The 22,034-nt window shown below is 40.0% G+C and overlaps 1 protein-coding gene across 3 annotated transcripts in view; it reads left to right on the forward strand.

Annotated features, from left to right (window-relative positions):
* Positions 1-22,034, forward strand: part of Trpc6 (transient receptor potential cation channel subfamily C member 6) — a 112,818-nt gene that overhangs the window by 28,672 nt on the left and 62,112 nt on the right. Inside the window, exon 1 of one of the 3 annotated variants that reach the window (XM_076575641.1) lies at positions 1,354-1,492. The exons of the other annotated variants lie outside the window; for them this stretch is intronic. The gene's annotated coding sequence lies outside the window, so the exon portion shown is untranslated. Of the gene's footprint in view, positions 1-1,353; positions 1,493-22,034 lie in introns of those variants that run through there. 3 annotated transcript variants of the gene reach the window in all.

The raw sequence follows: 22,034 nt of genomic DNA on the forward strand, positions 1-22,034 counted from the left end.
CAAAGTGTTCAGGGGTTGCCTCACAGTTCATTCCCCTCTGCTGTCTGCTTTGGTGTTTATTCTTCATCTTTCTATCCTACCAAAGCTCCATTCTAAGTCTCACTGGCAGGACGAGTCTGACTAACCTGTTCTTTTTATTTTAAGAGTTTCCCAGTTTCTAATGGCCATTGCATTTCCTAGTTTTTAATAGTTTCTTTTATCAGAATAAGTTCCTCTCTATTCCTGGATGGGGAGAAGTACCCTGATAGAAACTGAATTGTATTAATTGTTTTCCTACAGCCACACTAAACTTTTTGTCAACGTCTTTTGCTTCCTCAAGAACATGATGGGTGCTTTGGATATGTCTTGTCTTAATCTCCGGTCAGTTTTACAGATGAGTGTTATTATCTTCATGTTGTCACTTGAGAAGCTGTGAGTCACAAAAGCTAAGGAGTAAGCCTGGATTTCCAGATGCTAAGTAGAGAAAGTGGGATTCAAACTCACATCTCTCTCTGGGTCAATTAATAATCAGTTATATTATAGCTGGATATTTATTTAGCAATCTCAGTGTTTCCTTGAAAAAAATGAGGAGATATCATAGCAAAAGGAAGAAAAAACTATAGAACCTCCATCTTCTGCCTGAACTTACTTTAAGTAGTGAGGCAAATATCTGGTCATAATGTCCTAAGGTTGAGTGAACTTTTTATACAACGATTTATTAGCATCAGGAGATTCAGTCATGTGATTGGCAGAGCATTGGGTTGCAAGTTAAAAGACACACAGATTAAAAAAATCTAGCTTAAAACAGGTCTGTGCCCCACAAACACATGCTTTGCTGGTTTCAATCACTATGAACATGTATGTACCACGTAAAGACCAACAGTGAGCCCATTCTAAGACCCTGCTTTACCAGAATCACATGCTTGGAGTGTATGTGGTCCTCATTACATGAATGAATTCTTGGGGGCCATTTCACAGAGCAGAATGGGTGAGCGTGTTCCCAATATGTCCCTGGAGAAGTCAAACAAACAAACAAATAAACACCAACTAATCTTAAGTTTACTAAGCAAGCATGCTTTCATTTCTCTTGGAGTATGATTGATAGGTCAAAGGGTACATGTGCTCTTAACTTTGTAAGAAATTACAAATGTACTTTCCAAAGTGGCTAGACTATTTTATATCCTGCCAGCCTGTATGAGCTCCAGGAAGTCTGCAATCTCATCAGACTGGTGTAGTAAGAACTTTCAATTAACCACTTCATGATTATGTTGAGAATCTTTCCGTGTATGTATGGGGAATTTGAATATTTATTTGGTTTTAGAGATTTATTTTTATTTTATGTGTGTGAGTGTTTGCCTACATGCTTGTGTGTGTATCATATGTGTGCCTCATTGTCCATGGAGCCCAGCAGAGAGTGTCAGATCCCCTAGAACTGGAGTTGGAGACAGTGAAAAGCACCATGTGCTGGGAATCAAACCTGAGTCCTCTGGAAGAGCAACCAATACTCTTACTGGTGAGCCATTCCTGTGTATTTATTTTATAATCTTATCTTGTATCTTATGCTCTCTGTTATGAACTGTTTTTGTAATCTGTAGAATTTTGTAATCTGTAGAAGCTCATTACTAGGGAACTGTTTTGTAAATATTTTCTCTGGAGTGTTTTGTTTTGCTCTGTTTTTGTTCTTCTTGCATGGTTGTCAAAGAGCAGAGGGTTTTAATTCTGTTTGTTTGAGACAGAATCTCCCTGTGCAGCCCATGGTGTCCTCCAGCTAATATAGACTGGCCTTCCTCTGGCCCCTGAGTGCTGGGACTGTACCAGAGTCTCCCTGTGTAGCTCATGGAAAAGTACACCACTATGCTTGGCTAGAAGGTTCTAATTTTAATGAAACAAAACCTAGCAATTTTGAAAGGGTTCATATTTTTAAAACCCTATCAAAATCTTTGTGTTACTAATGATCACAAACTTATGTCATGGTTTCTTCTGAAGTTCTATTTCTTATGTTGAAGTCTCAAGTCTTTTACCATCTTTATGCTTACATTTCATTTTCCCTTTTCATCATTTATAACTGTTTATATATCAAATTCATTAGTCATAAAGATAGCATATATATGAATAGCTGTAAAGACATCCAAATTTTATTTTTTGGCCTTTACAGAGGCAAAATAGGTCTACACCTTTGAGATTTCTTTCTTTCTTTCTTTCTTTCTTTCTTTCTTTCTTTCTTTCTTTCTTTCTTTCTTTCTTTCTTTCTTTCTTTCTTTCTTTCGTTCTTTCTTTCTTTCTCTCTCTCTCTCTCTCTCTCTCTCTCTCTCTCTCTCTCTCTCTCCCTCCCTCCCTCCCTCCCTCCCTCCCTCCCTCCCTTCCTTCCTTCCTTCCTTCCTTTCTTTGTTTTTTTGAGACAGGGTTTCTCTGTGTAGCTTTGCACCTTTCCTGGAACTCGCTTTGGAGACCAGGCTGGCCTGGGACATTTCCTTTATGTTTCATTCAAGAATACATTTCTTTTTTTAGCTTCACAATACAGGCTTTTCAATTTTAGATATTTTTCACTTCTTTATTTATAATTATTCATATTACTTTAATTTTCATTCTAAGAAAAGCATGACACCAATATTATTTGCTTTCTGACTATCATCTGGGTTTGGCTGTTGTCTTTAGAGGTGACCAGTAATCCGTGGAACTGACTAGTTACACAAGATAGACTGCACCATTATGCAATAAAGCTGTATCTGCCCAAGCAAGATGTACTTTTAGATCTGTGTGAGGGAACCACTGTTGTCTTGGCACCCATGGGTTTACATTCTCCTCCCTAGACCCAAGGACCCTACAGAGATACTTTGGTTTATGGGGAGCTGCTAAATTGTTGTCCTTGTATGAGATACGAGCAAGAGGGCTACCTCTTCTGATACCTTACTGTCCTTGATTGAGTGCTTGTTTAGAAAATAATAAATAGGACTGCACACAGCACATACCTAGAAAATAATTCATGATTTTTAAAGTCTACTGCATTCTGAAGCTCTATAGTTCTACAGAGCAACCGATATGCTGCAGACTTCCACACTAGTTTATCTTGCCTTTGCATGAGCCCACACTGGACAAATGATTTTAAAACACCATGTGTATCAGAGGACTGTTGATGGATATAAGACCACTCAGTGCACACACAAGCTTTTATCCAGGCTATTTAATTCATTTAATGACACTAGAGCATCTATCAATTCCCTCAGGAGAGCATTCTGAGGGCAGGCCTCTCCTCACCAGGATGCTGCTCTGGCATTTCAACCAGACACTGCTTCCTTCATGTCTCCACTCTTCCTGGGTAATAGATGCTGTGCATGCATTATCCTATGCTCACCCGCAGTAGTAAGTTTCAGGCGGTGGACTCACTCAATCTCTTCTGTTCATCCTCAGCTTTTACTGAAGCCTGGAGCTTTTCCCAGCCTTTGGTCAAGTCTGTCCTACTAACTGTTAAGAGGAGAGTGACACCTGTCCATCACTAATACTCCTGCTTACTAAAATGACTATGTATTTATTAGTTGAACTTTCCCAGAATATATTACTTCAGGGAATCATTAATATTTCATAATTCTAGATGCCAACTGGTTTATAATGTCTTTTAAGGGAAATTGTTTCTTTGCATATAAGAACTTTGCAATCTCTTGGCTGGCAAGATGGTTCAGTAAAAACACTTGTTGCCAAGCCTGAAGACCTGAGATCAACTCCCAGGACCTACTTGGCACAAAGAGAGAACCAAATCCTACAAGATGTTCTCTGACTCCTACATGTGTGCCATGAGATGAAACATGTGTACCTATTCACATACACACATACATACACAATAAATAAATCCAATAATTAAATAATTGAACCTTGCAGTTAGTCAAAAATTCGTTTGAGTCAAAGAATATTTATTGACATGATCAATTATGAGTTAGTGATACAGCAATAATAAGATGACATTAACTTTATCTGTTAAATGTATGCCAGGAGTATAGTAATCTGTTTCCTCCTGCAGGATGACAGACGTGACGTCACTTTCTGGCAATATCTACATTTTAAAGATAAAATTTAACAAATATTTCATAATGAGATCATACATCATTTACTAATATTGATGTACTTTCTTTTGCAGCCCACATATGGTAGACACATTTCAGTGTCAGTATCTCAAGATCTCCATTGATCTTTTATCGTCTCCATTACATGTACTTTAAGGTAATAAAGAATACACAAATTTAAAACATTTATACATGGAATTATACATTGTCTAAAGACACAGACAGACAAATATATTATGTACTCTCTTACATTTCAGAAAGGATCTATGCTGTCATAAATTTGAACAAAACTGAAAAGAAAAAATAGCAGCAGCAATTATTTAGCTATTTTATTAAAGTTCCTTTGGGCATATAAATAATTCCACGTAGTTAATTAGTGAATTAAAAAATGTGCATCATTACTCTTTTAGCCCAAACAAAATGCCCATGAAAAAATAATAGATACACCCACATAAACACCACTTGTGAGAGTTGTGAAGTCTCCTATGTAGCATGTTCTGGGTAGCAGCCGACTGGCCAAGAGCAAAGTGCACACTGTAATGGGGTCCTGTGAGGTTACACAGGGGCTGCAAAACCCCTCTTCCCTGCCAACATAACAGCCACGGTCACATGGTACAGTGTGTTACTCACACTCCTGGAGGTGCTGAGAAACAGTCCTGCCTCCCTGCCAGTCCTACAGAAGTGCAGCAAGGTGATTCTGTGAAGTGCCTGGTACTCCATAATAGTTAGGGATGACTGTGTAGCTGGTTGTGTATTGACTTTGCCTTTTACTGCTCTTTTAGAGTACATTCCTTCCTATATGAAAGTCAGCGTTTGCTCTCAACATTGCACAGGGACACTCGCTTGTTCAGTCATATCATACAGGGCATGGGACTATGTAGGCAAACCTTTGCTTCACAAAAATTTTAAGTGTCATCGAGGCGTGGATTACAGTAGAACTTAAGAGTAATTAGTGAAAGCCTGTTAGAGCAGTAAACTGTATTTAAGTGGGCTCTGCAAAACTAAGAAACCACACTTGACATTTCTGGTAAAGTATAAATTTCAGTTGGAAATAAATCTGTTACAATAAGAGATAAAAATCATTTTCTTCTAAAATTAAAAAATGAAATCACACATATATTGGTAGCATTCTTTCCTTCTTTAGTGCCAGTCCTCTGTTTTACAAAACACTGCACAGTTTTACACCTATATGGCATCTTTTAAATTTGTGCTCCTTTTCACTCACTCAGCGTTCATGTACATAGTGAATAATATAGTTCCCTAGAAACCTGAGGTCACCTGTTATAGTTTTATAACATAGTCACTACAGTTTGGGACTCAGTCTACACAATTAAGTTTTCTTTTGATATTCAGAATATTCTGGAATTTGGGAATGGAGCATTGGCTCAGTTGTTAATAGTATGTACTGTTTTTGTGGAAGTCTTGGGTTTGGTCCCCAGCTTCCCCACGAGGCTGCCCACAACCATCGTTAACTCCAGCTCCAGAGGATCCAACTCCCTCTTCTGTCCCTTGTGGGCACTTGCATCCATGTGCACACACCCACGCCGAGACACACACATTCACATACGATTTAAAAAATCCTAAGGAGGACATTTTGAAATTTTACAAAGAATGATACAATTTGGAAGTAACACATCCCCCAAACACCGTTGGTTAAATAGCTTTACACTTGAAAGGAGAAAAGAACAACTTGAATTCACTGAAGTTTATTTTTTGAAGGTCTAAAAATATATCTTACATATGAGGTTTAAGGGCAAAATTGATGTCATATTTAGTTACTGTTCAATGTTTAATACAATTTTGCATGAAATCAGTGCAGATAGTCTTTGTGAGACTAATACTGCATCATTCTAGTACTTGAAAGTGTTCACACATCCCCATGAATTGTTAAAAGGACAGCCTTTTTTTTTTTGTATACTCAGTGTACATCAGTTGAGTGCTTTCCACGTGCCAGAGGCTGTGAGGAGAACTGCAAACATGCCCGGGCACCTGTCCTTTTGAAGTACACCCTATTGTACAGTTAGAGTTAGTGTGTAAGCACTGGGGTGGTGGGGTGGTGGTGGTGGTGGTGGTGGTGGGGAGTGTAGAGTGCTTTGGGTTCTGAAAACAGTCCTGGTGTGTGGTCCAGTTCCCACTGTCGCTCTCAAACTCAGCCACCCCTGTGCCCAATCAACCTTTGGCTGTCAACCCCTAACTGGTCATTCTGCCTTCTGTCCCTTGTCCTTTGTAACAATGGAATTAGGAGCTTTGGGGGCCTATTCATCACTCCAGGATAAAGTCTGAACATTGCATCCCGATAGAAAGTTCCATTACAACTGCCCAGTTTTTCTCTCAACCCATTCTCTAGGCACCCTGTCCCATCAAACTGTTCTAAACTATCTTGAGTTCCAAGAACATATTGTCTTACCTTCAACCTTTTTATCTTGCATTCCTTCTTTCTAGAATATTTGCTTCATATTACTGAATCTTTACCTGACGAGTTCATATACGTCTTAGAGTCTTCATCTCATTCTATCTGCCCACACCAGAAACAGGTGCTCTTGTCCCCCCCCCCACCCTTTACCACCTCCTTTCCAGTCCTTCTGTCACTACGTCCTGAAAACTCTAGATGAAATGTTTTTGCTGTGGACTATTTTGCTTTCTAATCTTACTCATTAAGACAAGCCTGCTACCCTGATCATCTTATACTCTTCCACAGTTGGTGGAATTGCAGCCAAGAGTCCTTTAATCACTTGCTAAAAATCATGTACCTAGTAGGTCACAAAGCTAAGACTGAAACCAAATTTCATGACCTTTTCCCAGGTGAGGAGGATGCTAATGACCATATATGCTTGTTCAAAATGACATCACCTTGAGGAGACTGGGTACACTCAAGGTGGTACGGCTGAAGGCTGAAAGTGACACCATTTATACATGTTCACTCAGATTCAGTTTGTTTTAATATTTCCTCCACTGTTAAAATAAAATCAGTGACTAACAAAATTGGCACTGGGCATTGGAATATTTTCATCTCTTCAACTGTTCCACCAAGACTCCTTCTTAAATCACTGGCTACTAGGAGTGATGTAACAGTTTCTTTTCATTTCCAAGGCATGAGATTTGAGAAACAACTAGAAAGTCAATGAAGCAATGTATCATTTAAAATGCTGTTTTTAATACTTTATTAATTGTCCGAGCATGTTATGCAGTGTATACTTGATCATTTTCCTCCTTCTCTCCTAACTTCTCTCAGATCCACTCTCCCCTACCCACCAAAATTAACCCATCCTGCTGCCCAGGCATTGGCTACGTAGGCATCTTGCAGTATGGTTCACCTACCGGGGGTCACACCCTGAAGAAAAACTAACCTTCTCTTTCCCAGCAGCCATCTATTGCAATGACCTCAAGCTTGTCTCCCACCTCCATAGGGGTTTTTTCCTGGCTTCAACTTGAGAATGACAGTGTATGTGCCAGAATTGCTGTGAGGCTGTGTGCAACTGCCTTGCTGTGGCCAGGAAACAGTTTTGCTGTAGTGGCCTCCCACTTCTGCTTTCACAGTCTAAAGGTTTCTCAGAGATGCACACTGGATGTTGAACATATCTTCCTATTCCTCCCATTTCCTATTTTTTACCCCTCTCTCACACTAATCCCCTTTGTTCCCATGGACAATTTCATTTCTGTTTCCACATAATACATACATGGATAGAACCACTAACAAGGAAAAAACATATGATGCTATTCTTTCTGAGAGTGGCTTAATTAGGCCAATGGGATCTCCAATTGCACCAATTTTTCCATAAATTGCATAATTGCATTCTTCTTTATGACTGAGAATTTTCTATTATATATATAATATAAATTACACACACACACACACACACACACACACACACACACATATATACACACACACACACACACTATATATATATATATTTCTCTGGTATGGTGACCTTAGAGTTCTTCACACACCCCAGGAATGGAATAGCTGGGCTGTGTATAATTTTGTGTCAAAAAATATTTTAATATTTTAGTTAAAAAGTATTGTAGCAAAGCTGTAGGATATTCATAAGATAATGACAAAGCAGTATGCTGGAGACCTTATAATGCTGCCATCTATAGTAACCATTTCAACCAGTTTTCCTGTCACTCTTTATAGACAAAGAATTATGAGTAATTCTATATACATGTGTATCATGACAGCAGTCAGTGTGTTGAGAAATGGATGACACTGAAAGACCCAGTCTGGAAACTGAAGCTCTTGCAGGACTGTAGAGTTGTGTCATAACATTATGGTGTATTTACACATTAGCTTAGTGAATAAAGAAGGCCTGGCAGAGGATGAAGCTCCTGTCTTTCCACAGCTTGGGAGACTCACTTGAGTGGCCCTACCGTGCCCAGTAAAGGGAACGCTGTTGTGGAGGGAGCGCATGGATAGGTGGCCACTTAGCTCCAAGAGTGCTGACTCACTGAGCAGGCACACGCAGGGCCGTTTTTGAGCAACTCTGAGTTTATCATGCTGAGGACAGAGCTTTTCCTTAAAGATAAATGCTTCTCAAGTCAGCAGTCATTATAGTTACAAAAACTGCAGCAGCTACAGGGGCCGGAGGGATAGCAGAGAGGCATGCTTTGTCCAAGGTCGTTAGAGGAAGGCGCAGAACTTTCTCATGGAGTAATAATGTCCCTTCTTGACTGGTTTTCTAGTCACAGACATCTTTATTTCCTACAAGTACTTCTTATAAGTGATCGCTGTCAGCAGAGCAGAGCAGAGCATGGGGTAGATGTTGGATGCATTTTTAAAACCACTGAAATTGCTTAATATTTTCAATATTTTTCTATTCTGTTTCATCCAATAACCATCTGTGAAATGAACTGTTATCTAACTTAAGGGAAAATATAGATTTTTCTTTCTGTCTTTTTTTTTAAAACTCTCTACCGAAGATTGATGTTTGCATTACAAAGTTAGACTCCAACTTTTAATGGAATCTGTGTTGTTGGTTCTTTTTTTAAACTTTTACTGCAATTGATATAAACTGTTTTACAAGAAAGACAAAAGAAGAGAAAGTTCTAGTAGTTGATAACAGTGTTGTCTGCTCAGTCCACTGTGCAATGCACTTTGGAAATGGTGCAGCCCAGAAAAGAGGTGAAGCTCCAGAGAAGGGCTTCCTGCTAAGGAACGCAGAGACTGGGGGCGAGCAAACTTCCAAGCAGCTGTAATCTGATGCTTCTGTCAGTTCCCCCATCTGATGGTTCCATTGCTCTCTCATCCTCCGACTTTTCCCTCTACCCTGAACAAGAAAAAAAATCACAAGGAACAAAGGAGAAAAACAACAACAACAAAAGCAAACTGTGTGTATTTGGCTCATATAAAATCACTTCCAGGAAGAATGAGGTGACCCTAAGTTTGGAAAAGATTATAACATGTGTCCTGGTAAATTAGAACATGGATTATGAAGAGATAATTTAAAAGCATGTATGATTTAAATGAGCATTCTTCAGAAGGTATAACACTTGGTTTAAAAGGGCAAAGTGACTCTTTTAAAGGTGCCTTTTTGTTTCTAGTCAGTGAAAGAGCAAAGAAGGGAAGGGGACACGGGTCTCTGTCCTGGAAGACAGCAGACAGTTAATTCTGTGTCAGCTTGACTGAGCCACAGGGCTTCCAAGTTCCACTGTTTGTGGCTGAGTGTGGCTGTGAGGGTGTCTCCAGAGAAGATTTTCACTGATGGACTGAGGAATGAAGGTCTCCCCCATTGTGAGCCTGCATCACCACTGTGGAGAGTCCAAAACAAGAGGGCACTGAGAGAGACACACTGGAAACGCCACCTTCTGCTTTCTTGGCTCTCATGTCCTTAGACTCAGACTTGAAGGACATCATCAGTTTCTCTGTGTGCAGATTCTGGGCTTTCTCATCCCACTCAATTGAAAGGCCATTTCTGTACAGTAAATCTCCTTGGTTCTGTTTCTCTGGATCCTTCTAACAAATACAACAGACAACTAAACAATTTGAGGGCATGCAAACTCCCCTTCCCCCACCGGAACAGCTCAACGGCCCAGGGAGTGCTTGAACTTTGCAATACTGACAGAAGAGGGCGCCATTGAACTGGGAATCTTACTCCATGCAGACCAGCCAGGGGATGCAGTTCCCAAATGCCCAGTCCTCATCAAGCATGGTGCCATCATTCTGCTTACTTCCAGTCATCACATGAGTCTGCAGTGACATCTTATAAAGGTTTTAGTTTGAGTTTCTTAAAGGACTGATATTTGTTATCCATATGCTTTGATGAAGGATCTGCTAAATATATTTATTTTAGATTGAATTCTTCTGTGAGTGAGACGGCTCAACACCCAAAGCCAAGCCAGTCTGATGACCTGTGTCTTGTCCCTCTAGCCCACATAAATGTGGAAGAAGAGGGCAAGCTCTGAAAAGTTGTTCTGTGATCTCTGCATGCATGCCCACTCACACAGAGCATGCACACACACAAATAACAAGTTGAAAACATTTCAATTGAATTCATTCTTTTATTGTGTTTTTCTTCATACCTTTCCTTTTTTTCTGGTGTGGTGATTGAACCCAGTTACTTGAGTGTGGCAGACAAACCCCTTCCCACTGAGCTACACCTGTAGTCCTGTGCCATTTTAATTCAAGTCTTTTTGTGTGTTTTGAGTCTTTTCTGTATTCTTTCTATATGTCTTTCACCAGGTTGTTACATGCATACATTTTCTCCCAGACCCTGGATTAGCTCCTGATTCTCTTAGTGTCTTTCACAAATCATGTTGTCTGTGTCTTGTCTAAAAATTTCTTGTTAGTACACATTATTAAATGTTAAAGTAGTCCATAGTCTATTACACTTGTAATAATATTAACTCTCTCATTTTTAATGTTTTGTGTAATTTGTTGTTGTTTTGTTTGTTTCTAATCATCCTGACAGAGATTTACAAATGTCATCTACCTCTTTGAAGAACTCTGTTACAACGTTTACAATGAGCCTGAACCTCATGTTTCCTTTTGGATGTCAACCCCCATGCCATTTATGCATGTGCTCATCCATTCAGAGGAAGTCATCATGAATCCATTTAGGTGTGGGGTGCATTCCATGCACTGAGAATGTATCTTTGAGGGACATGTTGCTTCAAAACCAGAAGGCTGAAGAAGGAAAACTATTCCCTTCTTCTTTTCCTTCCTCCCTTCCTCTCTCTCTTATTTCCTTCCTCCTTTTTTGTTGAAATGGAAAGAAACATCTGGCTGACCTACTTGGCTAGGTGCCCTGTAACATCCCAGGAGCAAAAGAAATAGCATCTTTACCCACAAAGGAAGTTATGCACATATGAACTCCCAGAGACTGTGATGGCAGGCACAGGAGCTGCCCAGATTCAAACCAGACAAAATCTCAGGACCGAGATGGGGAAGTGGACACATTCCACCAGTAACTGAAAAACTATTTGCAATCAATACCTGATGGGAAAGGGAAAATCAGTTTTCCTCAAAGGAGTGATACTGAGTATATCAACCATTCTCTAGGTATTCCGTGCCCAGAAACAGTTGGTCCATGTTCCATGGTGTGTGTGTGTGTGTGTGTGTGTGTGTGTGTGTGTGTGTGTGTACTTTTTGCTTTGATATATTTTTGTCTTTTAGTTGTTGTTGTTTGTTTCTTTGGGGAGATGACAGATAGATAGGTAGATAGATAGATAGATAGATAAATAGACTGAGAGAAACAAAAACATGGGGGAGGGGAGTTGGGAGGGGGGAATGTGATCAAAATATGTTGTATGAAAAATGTAAATAAAAATGTAAAACTAAAGAAAATGTGGCAGACCAACCAACCAACCCACCAACCAAGAAAAATGCATACACATCCCACTAGCAGACATATCTGTGGTTTTTGTCACTACTTTAGCCTTAGCTTAAGGCTGAGGAGCATGAACTCAGCTAGCCTTGTGGCCTAAGACAATTCTGCTTTTATATATTAATGATATTAATGAGGAACATTAATATCAACTAAAGGATTATCTGGGGAAAATATGTTGTTTAAATTTGATCTTTGCCATAACAAAATGCCTCTTAATAGGATGAGAAATGAATTTACTTTAAAAACAATTGTTTTGGATAGTAGCACTTCAAAGCAAAATAAGTCAACAGTTCTGGGTTACAAGCATCTGTTCAACACTGGTCATGTTACTTTGGGCCTCTTGAAGTTCCGCTTTCTAACTGAAGTTTTCTATCTAGGAAATGTAAGACAGATATTTGACAATGTTGAAAGAGACCATTTTCAAGTCTCATGCTGGCACTTAAGTTTGTGATTTCCAAATGACTGTAACTCCATTTCCACGGGAAGCAACATCCCTTTTTGTTTGGTGGGTAAAGAAGTGATGTGGAATTGTATTCAATGCCAGCAAATACCGAAGTGACTGACACCCTTCGACCAGCAGCATTAATAAACTATGGCAGAGGAAACAGGACCTTCAGCAGAGTTCTGTTTGAAACTTACCAGCAAGCAGTGTAATGCAGTCAATAAAAGTGGTGTGGGTTGTTTTGGTAGGGACTGACGTTCAGTTTTTGACATAAAGAGAGTAAGATAATTATCTCTCTATTGAAAGCCAGAACTTTTGTCTTTTTTATAACAGGGCTATGTGTATTGTTTTTTTAACATATGTTTTGGTTATATCAGCCTCCAACTCCCCCTCCAACCCCTCCCAGTTCTTTACATCCTCATGTCATTTTGACAATTCTCTAGGCTATTGACTCTGATCATGACTGTCCTTATAAGGATGTAGGGCCATCTACTGGAACATGGGCACCTAGCAGGGGCCATTGCCTGAAGAAAAGTGATTACCCCTACCCTAGCAGTCTTCAGCTGCCAAAGTTTCTAGGCTAGGTGGAGCTTTATGAGTCCTTCCCCAATCTACATTCCACTTTTTACTGGCTTGATCTTGACTAAGTCTTTTGCAGGCAAACACAGGTGAAATGACCTTGTCATGTCCAGAAGACGCTGTTTTGCACTAGTTTTTCCAAATCTCTGGCTTATGTATGCAAGATGTAGTCAACTAGACTTCCCTTCGTGTTGTGCCAAGCCACGGCTCTGCTGACTCAGCTTTGTGTTTCTCTTCCCACTTTACTTTAGAGAAGTCTCAGAGCATCATAGGTTGGTACACCTTGTCAATCTCATTGTAAGTAACACTTTAATCCCTGAGTGTTGAATGAATGAAGATGCTGTATTTCATTCTTAGCTACCCAGCTGGTTGCTTTGCAGCCACTGGCTGGTTACACTAACACAGCTTTTGTCATAATTCACTCTTTTGTTTTATAGAACTGGTTTTAAAAAATACAGACAAGGGGCTGGAGAGATGGCTCATTAGGTAAGAGCATTTGCTGCTCTTATTGGGGGCTCGAGTTTAGTTCCTAGTACCCACATTGGATAGCACCCAACTGTCTGTAACTCCAGTTCCAGGGGATTTAACACCCCTTTCTGGCCTCCAGAGCATCCACACATATGCGGCATATATTCACACATACCTGTTCAAAATAAAACTTAAAAACCAATACAGACAAAAGAGGTCATATGATAAAACAAGAAAATTGTGGTTAGCACCTTTATTTCTAAAGGTGACATGGAATTGCCTGAAGAGGATGAACCTCTCCAGGATGTTCTTTGACCTATGCACTTGGGACAGCATAAAGAGCAGTAGATGTTGGGGAATATTATTTTAAGGTGCTTTACTTTTGTTAAGTTGCATTTGTTTAACTCTGTGAAGCTGTGTTACTGTGCCTGTCTAAAATACCTGATCGTCTAATAAAGAGCTGAATGGCCAATAGTGAGTCAGGAGAAAGGCTAGGTGGGGCTGGCAGGCAGAAAGAAGAAATAGAAGGAGGAATCAAGAAGAGGAGAGAAGAAGGTAGCCGAAGAAGAGGAGACCATCAGGGGCCAGTGACCCAGCTACACAGCAGGCCATGGAGTAAGAAATAATGAAAGGTACACAGAAATAAAGAAAGGTAAAAACATAGAAGAAAAATCAAGATGGAATAATTTAAACTGGCTAGCAACAAGTCAAGCTAGGGCTGGATATTTATAATTAAGAATAAACCTCTGTGTGTGATTTATTTGGGATTTATTTGTCGCGCCCCCCCCCCCAAAGAGCCAAAACAAACAACAAGAAGTAGATGTATAGACAGGTGCCCTGCCAGCCTCCCAGACGGTGGGTGCAGCTCTGTGGATCCTCACAATCCAAGGACTGGCTCCTGGGATGTTGTTCTCAGGGAAGCTCCCTCCAAGTGTGCCACACTGGCAATATTTCTTATTTTTGTTTTGCTGTGATTGTATATGTAGTTTTTTAAAACTATAAAATAAAGATAATATTTAATATAAGAGCCAAACACCTGCTACCTTTCTGGGTTTGAGAAGCAAATAGGCCTAAAAACAACCAGTGAAGTAATTCTTAGGTGGGAAAGGGAGTTAAATGTTGCCAAACTCATCACTGCTTTAAAATTATAGTTTATTTCTGTCACAGCAAGAAAAACATTTAAATGGTGAAATATGACCATCTGCAAACCTGAGCTTACAATCTTACATTTCTGCTTGTTGTTCATGAAGTGACTGTCTTCATTAAATCCACATTATACTGGAGCTGTGAGTGAATATTTCCAAACACACACACACACACACACACACACACACACACACACACACACACACACACACTCACACAGAGCTCTCCCACCACGTCTGTGAGTGGAACATTGTAATTCTCATTTTCAGGCAGCCAGACAGTCAACAAATGGAAAAGCCAGAACCAAAATCTATGTCTGCTCACTCTAGCATTTGTGCTTTTAGTTGGCAGATTCTGAAATGTTTGATTAAAAATTTGAGCATAGAATGAGGAAATAAAGGCAAAGAATAAAAATGTCTTGGCCAACAGAGCTGCATCAGTTAGTAACGTGCTTGCTGTGTGTACTAGTCAGGATTCTATAGAGAAACAGAACTTACAGAATAAATCATATAAAAAAGGGGAAATTCTTAGATCAAATTACAGGCTGCAGCCCAGATAATCCAAAATGTCTGGCTGTGAAAGGAAAGCTCAAGAATCCAGCAGTTCTCAGTCCCCGAGGCTGGATGTCTCAGCGGCTCTTCATACGTGCTGGGATCCTGAAGACATAGGCTTCAATGCCAGTGAAAGGACGGACTTGCTAGCAAGGTGGGAGCAAGCAGGCAATGAGAAAAAGTTGCCTTCTTCCATGTCCTTAGGTAGGCTTCCAGCAGAAAGTGTGACTCAGATTAGAAATGTGTTTTCCCAGCTCGAACAATCTGGATTAAAGGTGTGTCTTCCTGCATCAAGATTCAGATTAAAGGCTTGTTTCTCCCAGCTCAAAAGATCTGGATTAGAAGTATATCTTCCTACTTCAAACTAAGCAAAAATCCTCACAGATGTGGCCTCCATTTGGGGATTTAGTTAATTCCAGATGTAATGAGATTGACAACCAAGCATAACCATCTCACTGAGCAAGCATGAGGATCAGTGTTCAGATCCCTAGCACCCATGTAAAGGGTAGATATGGAATCCAAATGGTGGCAGTGAGAGCCCAGGAGCTCATGGACCAGACAGACTAGAAGAATCAGGGAGCTTCAGGCTCAGTGAGACACTTTGTTTCAAGAGTCAGGTGAAGAAGTGACTGAACAATACAGTTGACATGAGCCTCTGGCCTCCACAGGCCCCATGGGCCAGCCAGCATAGCCCCTACATATGTGCTTCATATGCACACACAACACACAATACACACAATACCTTGAATCTTACATCATGATATTAAGAATATCATAAAGACAAATTTATAGAATATGGATCAACTTTGAAACCCCTTGCGGTTTATTTACTGTTTATAATACTTAAAACTTGACCCTGCATGTCTAGGACATTAAGTCATTTAAAAGACAGAAATGTGCATTACAGGAAGATCTTAGTTGTTTCAAGAGAGTGCATAAAGATTCATAAATTTAGTCTTGTGACAATTGTAAAATTGACTTTCAAAGACCTGTGATTTAATACCTGGTATGTGCTCAGTGAGGTCGCACTCTTCTGATAAGTGGAACCTTAAGTGAGCAGTAATTTCACGTGCATTAAAGCAAACACGGCTGCAGTATGGAGTGAGCTCTCTCTCTCCTCTCCCTCCCAAAGCATCATCATGCAAAGACGTCTGGAAGACTCAACAGTTTCTCGATAGCATACAGCTTTTGTCATTTGAAATGAAGCTCTCAGATGGAACAGAGAGTTTGTATAGTATGAATATTATCCATCTAGCTATTGACCATAAATCAGTTTATCACTGGATAATGCTTTCTGACATGGAAAAAAGGCATTTCCACAACTCTTTAGGAGATTGAACCCAGTACCTCACAAGAGCCAAGTAAACACTCTACAGCTAAGCTGTGGTCCCATCATCCAGGATGATCTTTTTTTTTTTTTTTTTTTTTTTTTTTGGTTTTTCGAGACAGGGTTTCTCTGTGTAGCTTTGCGCCTTTCCTGGAACTCACTTGGTAGACCAGGCTGGCCTCGAACTCACAGAGATCCACCTGCCTCTGCCTCCCGAGTGCTGGGATTAAAGGCGTGCGCCACCACCGCCCGGCCCCAGGATGATCTTTATTCAGTCATCTCTTATAGTTTCTATTTATTTATTTATTTATAGTCATTAGAGAATTGTTTCATGATGCCTGGACTTGGCTGTGGAATCCAAAGAAGAGTTCAGGGCTTTAGAACACACATGTACAAGAAGAAAATGAAGGCTGAAGCCAAAATAATGGAATTTGTATTAAGAACAGTGCCTTCAAGGTCAAGGCACAGATAGAATGAAGATAAAAAAGAAAACACAAGGCACTGAAGATGTCATTTTGGTCATGATGACTCTTCTGATAAGATAAGCTCACTGGTGCATAGTGACATGAATGTTATGGGAGTAAGTAACCACTTTCAGATTGGATCTAAGGCCCACTCCGTAAGATGGAATCCATATTCAGCACCATTAAAGGGGCCAAAAACATGTGGCTGGATTTGTCATAAGCCCTAGATCAGAACCCAATACTATTATTCTCCTAAATTTACAGTGTATGTAATTACTTTATTTTTAATTGACATAGAATAATTTCACACTTGCACATGGGTTCTGCTATACAATTTATAATGATCACATTAGGATTAGCAGATCTATCACCTCAAATATTTGTTTCTCTGTAGTGAGAACATTCAAAACTCTCTTCTAATGATTATAAAATGTATGTCATTATTAATTGTAATCATATGGCCTATTTTTCTATCTCAATTGTAGCACTGTACCCATAATTAGTCTTTTTATTTTCTGCCTACCTGTGATCTTTCCTGCCTCTTGCAATCACTATTATACTTGCTACTTACATGAGATAAACATTTTCAGCATCCACATATGAGCAAGAACTCATGTATGCTATTGTCTTTCTGTGCCTGGCTTCTTTTGCTTAATATAATGTTCTGCAGGTTCATTCACTTTGCTACAAATCACACGATTTATGGTTGAATGTATTCGATTGTGTACATGTACTACATTTCCTTTATGTACTCTAGCTGGTAGGTGCTTAGATTGATCCCATTTATTGACTATTGTAAATATCTTTGCCATAACTATGAGAATATATATATATATATTCCCTTTGGGGATTTGCTGAAGAGTGGGATCACTAGATCATACTATAGCTATGTTTGATTTTTGGAGAGATATTATTAATTCCACCAACAATGCATGTTGCATTTTCTCTGCATCTCACCAGCACATTCTTTTTCTTTTTAATCATAATGACTGTGACTAGATTAAAGAAAGGAATTCTAATTGTGTTTTGGATATGCATTTCTCTGATATGGGTGATGCTAAGCATTTTCTTCATGTATGTATTATTTTTTTTGAAAATCTCTGTTCACATTATTTGTCTGTCACTGGACTTGACCAATCATGATCAAGAAGCTTTGTAGACCATAGTAGACAAAGCAGAGTTCCATTAAGCTGAATTCCACAAATCATCAACTTCATTATAACCCTAAATATAGGGTTAGCCCTCATCTCATTTCTTCCATTAAGTAATATAAGGCCCAGCAGCAGCTACAGTAAACTGTAGGACTAAGATTCCATGCTCTCACAATTGATTTGCCTGATTGCCCCAAGTGACACAAAGTCCAGATCCTAACGACTCAGAGTTTAGTTATAATGAGTTCTCCTTGAGTGATTTCCAGCTTTGGAATTGGACTCTCAAAAGCCCCAGTTGACTCAGAACAAGACCTGCTGGGCTGGATACTTAGAACCTGACTTCTAAACTTAAATTCTCTAAATCATTATCCTGAGCTTTTAGAGTGGCCTAAACAACCCCATTTCTACCTTAAACTTTAAGTCCTAAGTGCTAAACAGTGAAAGTCTGTTAGAGAATATTATTTTAAGGTGTGCTATAATTGTTTATGCTGTGAAATGTTTGCTTTAATGATGCAAAGATATGTTGCATTCTTTTATATTGCATTTGTTTAACTCTGTAAAGCTGTGTTACTTTTCCTGTCTAAAACACCTTATGGTCTAATAAAGAATGGACCAATAGTGAGGCAGGAGAAAGGATAGGTGTAGCTGGCAGGCAGAGAGAATAAACAGGAGGAGAAATCTGGGGGGGGCAGTGAGAGGAGGAGGATGCAAGGGGCCAGCCACCCAGTTGCATAACCAGCAACGGGGTAAGAAAGAGAGATCTGCAGAAACAGAAAAAGGTAAAACCCCAGAGACAAAAGGGGATAATTTAAATTAAGAAAAGCTGGCTAGAATCTAAGCCACACTAAGACCAGGCATTTATAATTAAGAATAAGCCTTCATGTGTGATTTATTTGAGATCTGATTGGCAGGTCCCCCAAAGAGCAAAAGAGTAGAAAAAATAACCAACAATATTTTGGCACCCAGCGTGGGGCTAGAGTAAAAGAAAATCCAACAAAAAAGGTCAACTGATGTTAGGCATTTAACCCTGGTCCCAGACCTTCAGTTAAACAGAAGAGACTAGATTTCTCTTTGAAGAAGGGTACTCTAGTTCCTGAATGAAGGACAATTTCAGGTTGCTGACTCACACAGCAAGGGCTTTTCTCTCTTTTTTATTTTTGTTTTGTTTTGTTGCTGTTTTCTAGTGATGTCCCCTTCCTGCTAGCTCTCCTTCCTCCTTAGGTTTAGTAACATTTCCTCAGAAGGTTTTACCTGACCCACGAGCTGGCTGAAAATTGCCTTCCAGTAGAAGCATACCATGCCAGTAGCAGAATTAATTTAACATTTAATCTTCTCTTTTTTTCTACCTCATCTTCTCTTCTTATTTCCCATGTGCTGAGCACAGGAACTAGAACATTCTGGTTATGTATTTGGCAAATAGTGGAACACTTAGACCAACGAGATGTCTCATGGAGTAAAGGTACCTGCATCATGCTTGTCAAACTGTTTGATACCTGGAACCCATATGGTTCTAGAAGGAAATAAATGACTCATGCACATTGTCTTCTGACTTCCATATGTGTGCTGTGGCACATACACATCACACACACACACACACACACACACACACACACACAACTTGACAGGAAAAATATTTGAACTATTGAATGACTGAATCAAGGCAATTGGTAATTCGTGTTTAAAATTCACCTGACTAGTGAATGAAGACACTCTGCAATACTGGTTTCAGTAAATGGAAGCCATGTGCTCCTTGGTTTACCTTCTATCCTTCATAGCTGTGTTTGCTGATACACAAAGGCTCCTGTAGACAGGAGCTTCTGCAGTGAGTTCTTGGATCTGGCCCTGGTTAGTGGTAAAGGTTAAGAATGTAAGAAATGGTTCTGGAGTCTAAGCAAAGGACCACTCAACCCAAAGTTTTTTTTAAGGCAAAAAATATTACTTCTTTAGAAAGGTACAGAGCCATGCTGAGTGAAGCAGGCAAGCATCCCAGTATGTGCAGTGTGTAAGTATGTGTGGGGGTTCTACTAAGCTTTATTCCCAATGCAAAGGGATCCCATACTCCACTTTGAGTGATCAGAACTTCAGCTCATATCCTTACAAGACTGGCTGGTTTAAAAGATGGAGTTGAGAAACACATGCAGTTTTTTTGTTGTTTTTTAGCAGAGTGGGCAACCTTAAGCACATATTTTGATTTCAAGAAGTCATGACCCTAGAGGAATTAGAATTTCTGCCAAGCAGCTTCTTCAGTTTTTTTAAAAATCTATTTTATTTAACTCTTTGATGGAAAGGCTAGTAAACTGTGTTTACATGTCCCACAGGCGCAAGCTCCAGGTATACCCTTCATGACTGGGGAGCCAGCATCTTCAGGACAGGCTCTTCACAGACATTTACACCAAATCTGAGACACCAGAGCACCTCCTTCTCAACTTTAGAATCTGAGTTGTTCACTCAAAGCCTCATGTGACCATGTGCAGGAACTTAAAATTCAGATGGATTAAATTTGTTTTGGAGCCTCACTTTTAAAAAAGATAATGAACTTGGCTGGACTTGAATGTGGGTGTCTTTCCTGACAGAGCCCAGAGAGGTGAGAAGTGATGACACACTGATGACTCACAGGAAAGATCCCCTGGCATCTCCTCTGCCATGTTCCCGCCAGTCCTTTCTGAGGGAGTCCACCATGGGGCTCGGGCTGCTGTGGTCAGGGGCCCCCTGTCCCTCTCTCCATCTTTGAAGTCCTTGCAACCAGTGTGGGGGCATCAACGCAGACCTGTGTAGATTACATATGTGGTTCCTTTATTTCCTGTCACTGGCCTGGATTCAACATATGTGAGGGATTTGTGGGTTCCAGAGGGCAGAAGAAGTTGTTCTCTCTCTCTCTCTCTCTCTCTCTCTCTCTCTCTCTCTCTCTCTATCTATCTCTCTCTGTGTGTGTGTACATGTGCACCCACAAATACATACACAGGTTCCTGCAGAATCCAAAAGAGAATGTCAGATCCCCAGAGCCAATGTTACAGGTGGTTATAAGCCATCCAACATGAGTGACAGGAACTGAATTCCTGCCCAGTGCAAGAGCAGTGAGTGCTTTTATCTCTTGGGATCTCTGCATCTCACACTCCTGACAGCTGGACATCTCCTTACATCACTTTATACTTGCATCTTTGTTGTCCTGGTGTAGGCAGTTTTGTGTTGAGCTTGAATTCTCCATACTCCTAGTGGTTCCTTTATTTTATCCACTGTAAGTGCCCTCTCATTTTCTGCCCTGGAATCTGCCTTATAGAAGAGATATTATTTGTGGACTGGGAAGAGACATGTGTGAAATATACAGGACTATGAAGTTGTTGATAATAGAAGCAAAGGGTTTAAACTTCTTTCTTTGACAACATAATTGGAGTCTATTTTGCTTATGTTATACACCAAGTTTTTAATAGTCCCAAGAACACTCATCAAGATAGATAAAAACTGAATGCCTGTCCCCAGAACTCTACCAAAGAGCATTTCAAAGAAGACAAGGCATACAAAAATTAACTGAACTCAAACTGGTATCTGAAAAGAGAGAGCAGCACATACATATCAGATGTAGTTCTATAAAAAGCTGACTTTCTATAACTTCCAGGTGTTACTTAGGTTTGGCCTCTAGCAGTCTGAAATCTAACTGGTTCAAACAAGACAACAATGGATGATTAAAACCTAAACATGCAACCCCAAATCTCTACCATGATTTTGCAGTCACACTTTTGTACCTCAGAACTAAAGGTGACAAACATCTCAGGCAGGCAGTGGTGGAGTAGGAAGTTCGGGTTTCATGAGATGAAAGGAGTTGGTGGGAAAATCAAAGCCAGTTGAGTGGAGACAGGTCAAGAATTGCTACCTAGAACACTGTCTGGGGTCCAGACAGGTCTGGTGAGGCATTGTGAGGGGTGGCCATGAACTCTGTGCAGAGTCAAGTCCAGCTGGGAAGAGCAGAGCACACTAGGAGGCTATTCATTCTATCTCTAAGGGTAAAAATTCCTCTGGATTTGTGGCATTAAAAACTCTGCAGAGAGTCT

This window comes from Peromyscus maniculatus, chromosome 7, assembly GCF_049852395.1.
Source record: "Peromyscus maniculatus bairdii isolate BWxNUB_F1_BW_parent chromosome 7, HU_Pman_BW_mat_3.1, whole genome shotgun sequence".
Classification (NCBI taxonomy): domain Eukaryota; kingdom Metazoa; phylum Chordata; class Mammalia; order Rodentia; family Cricetidae; genus Peromyscus; species Peromyscus maniculatus.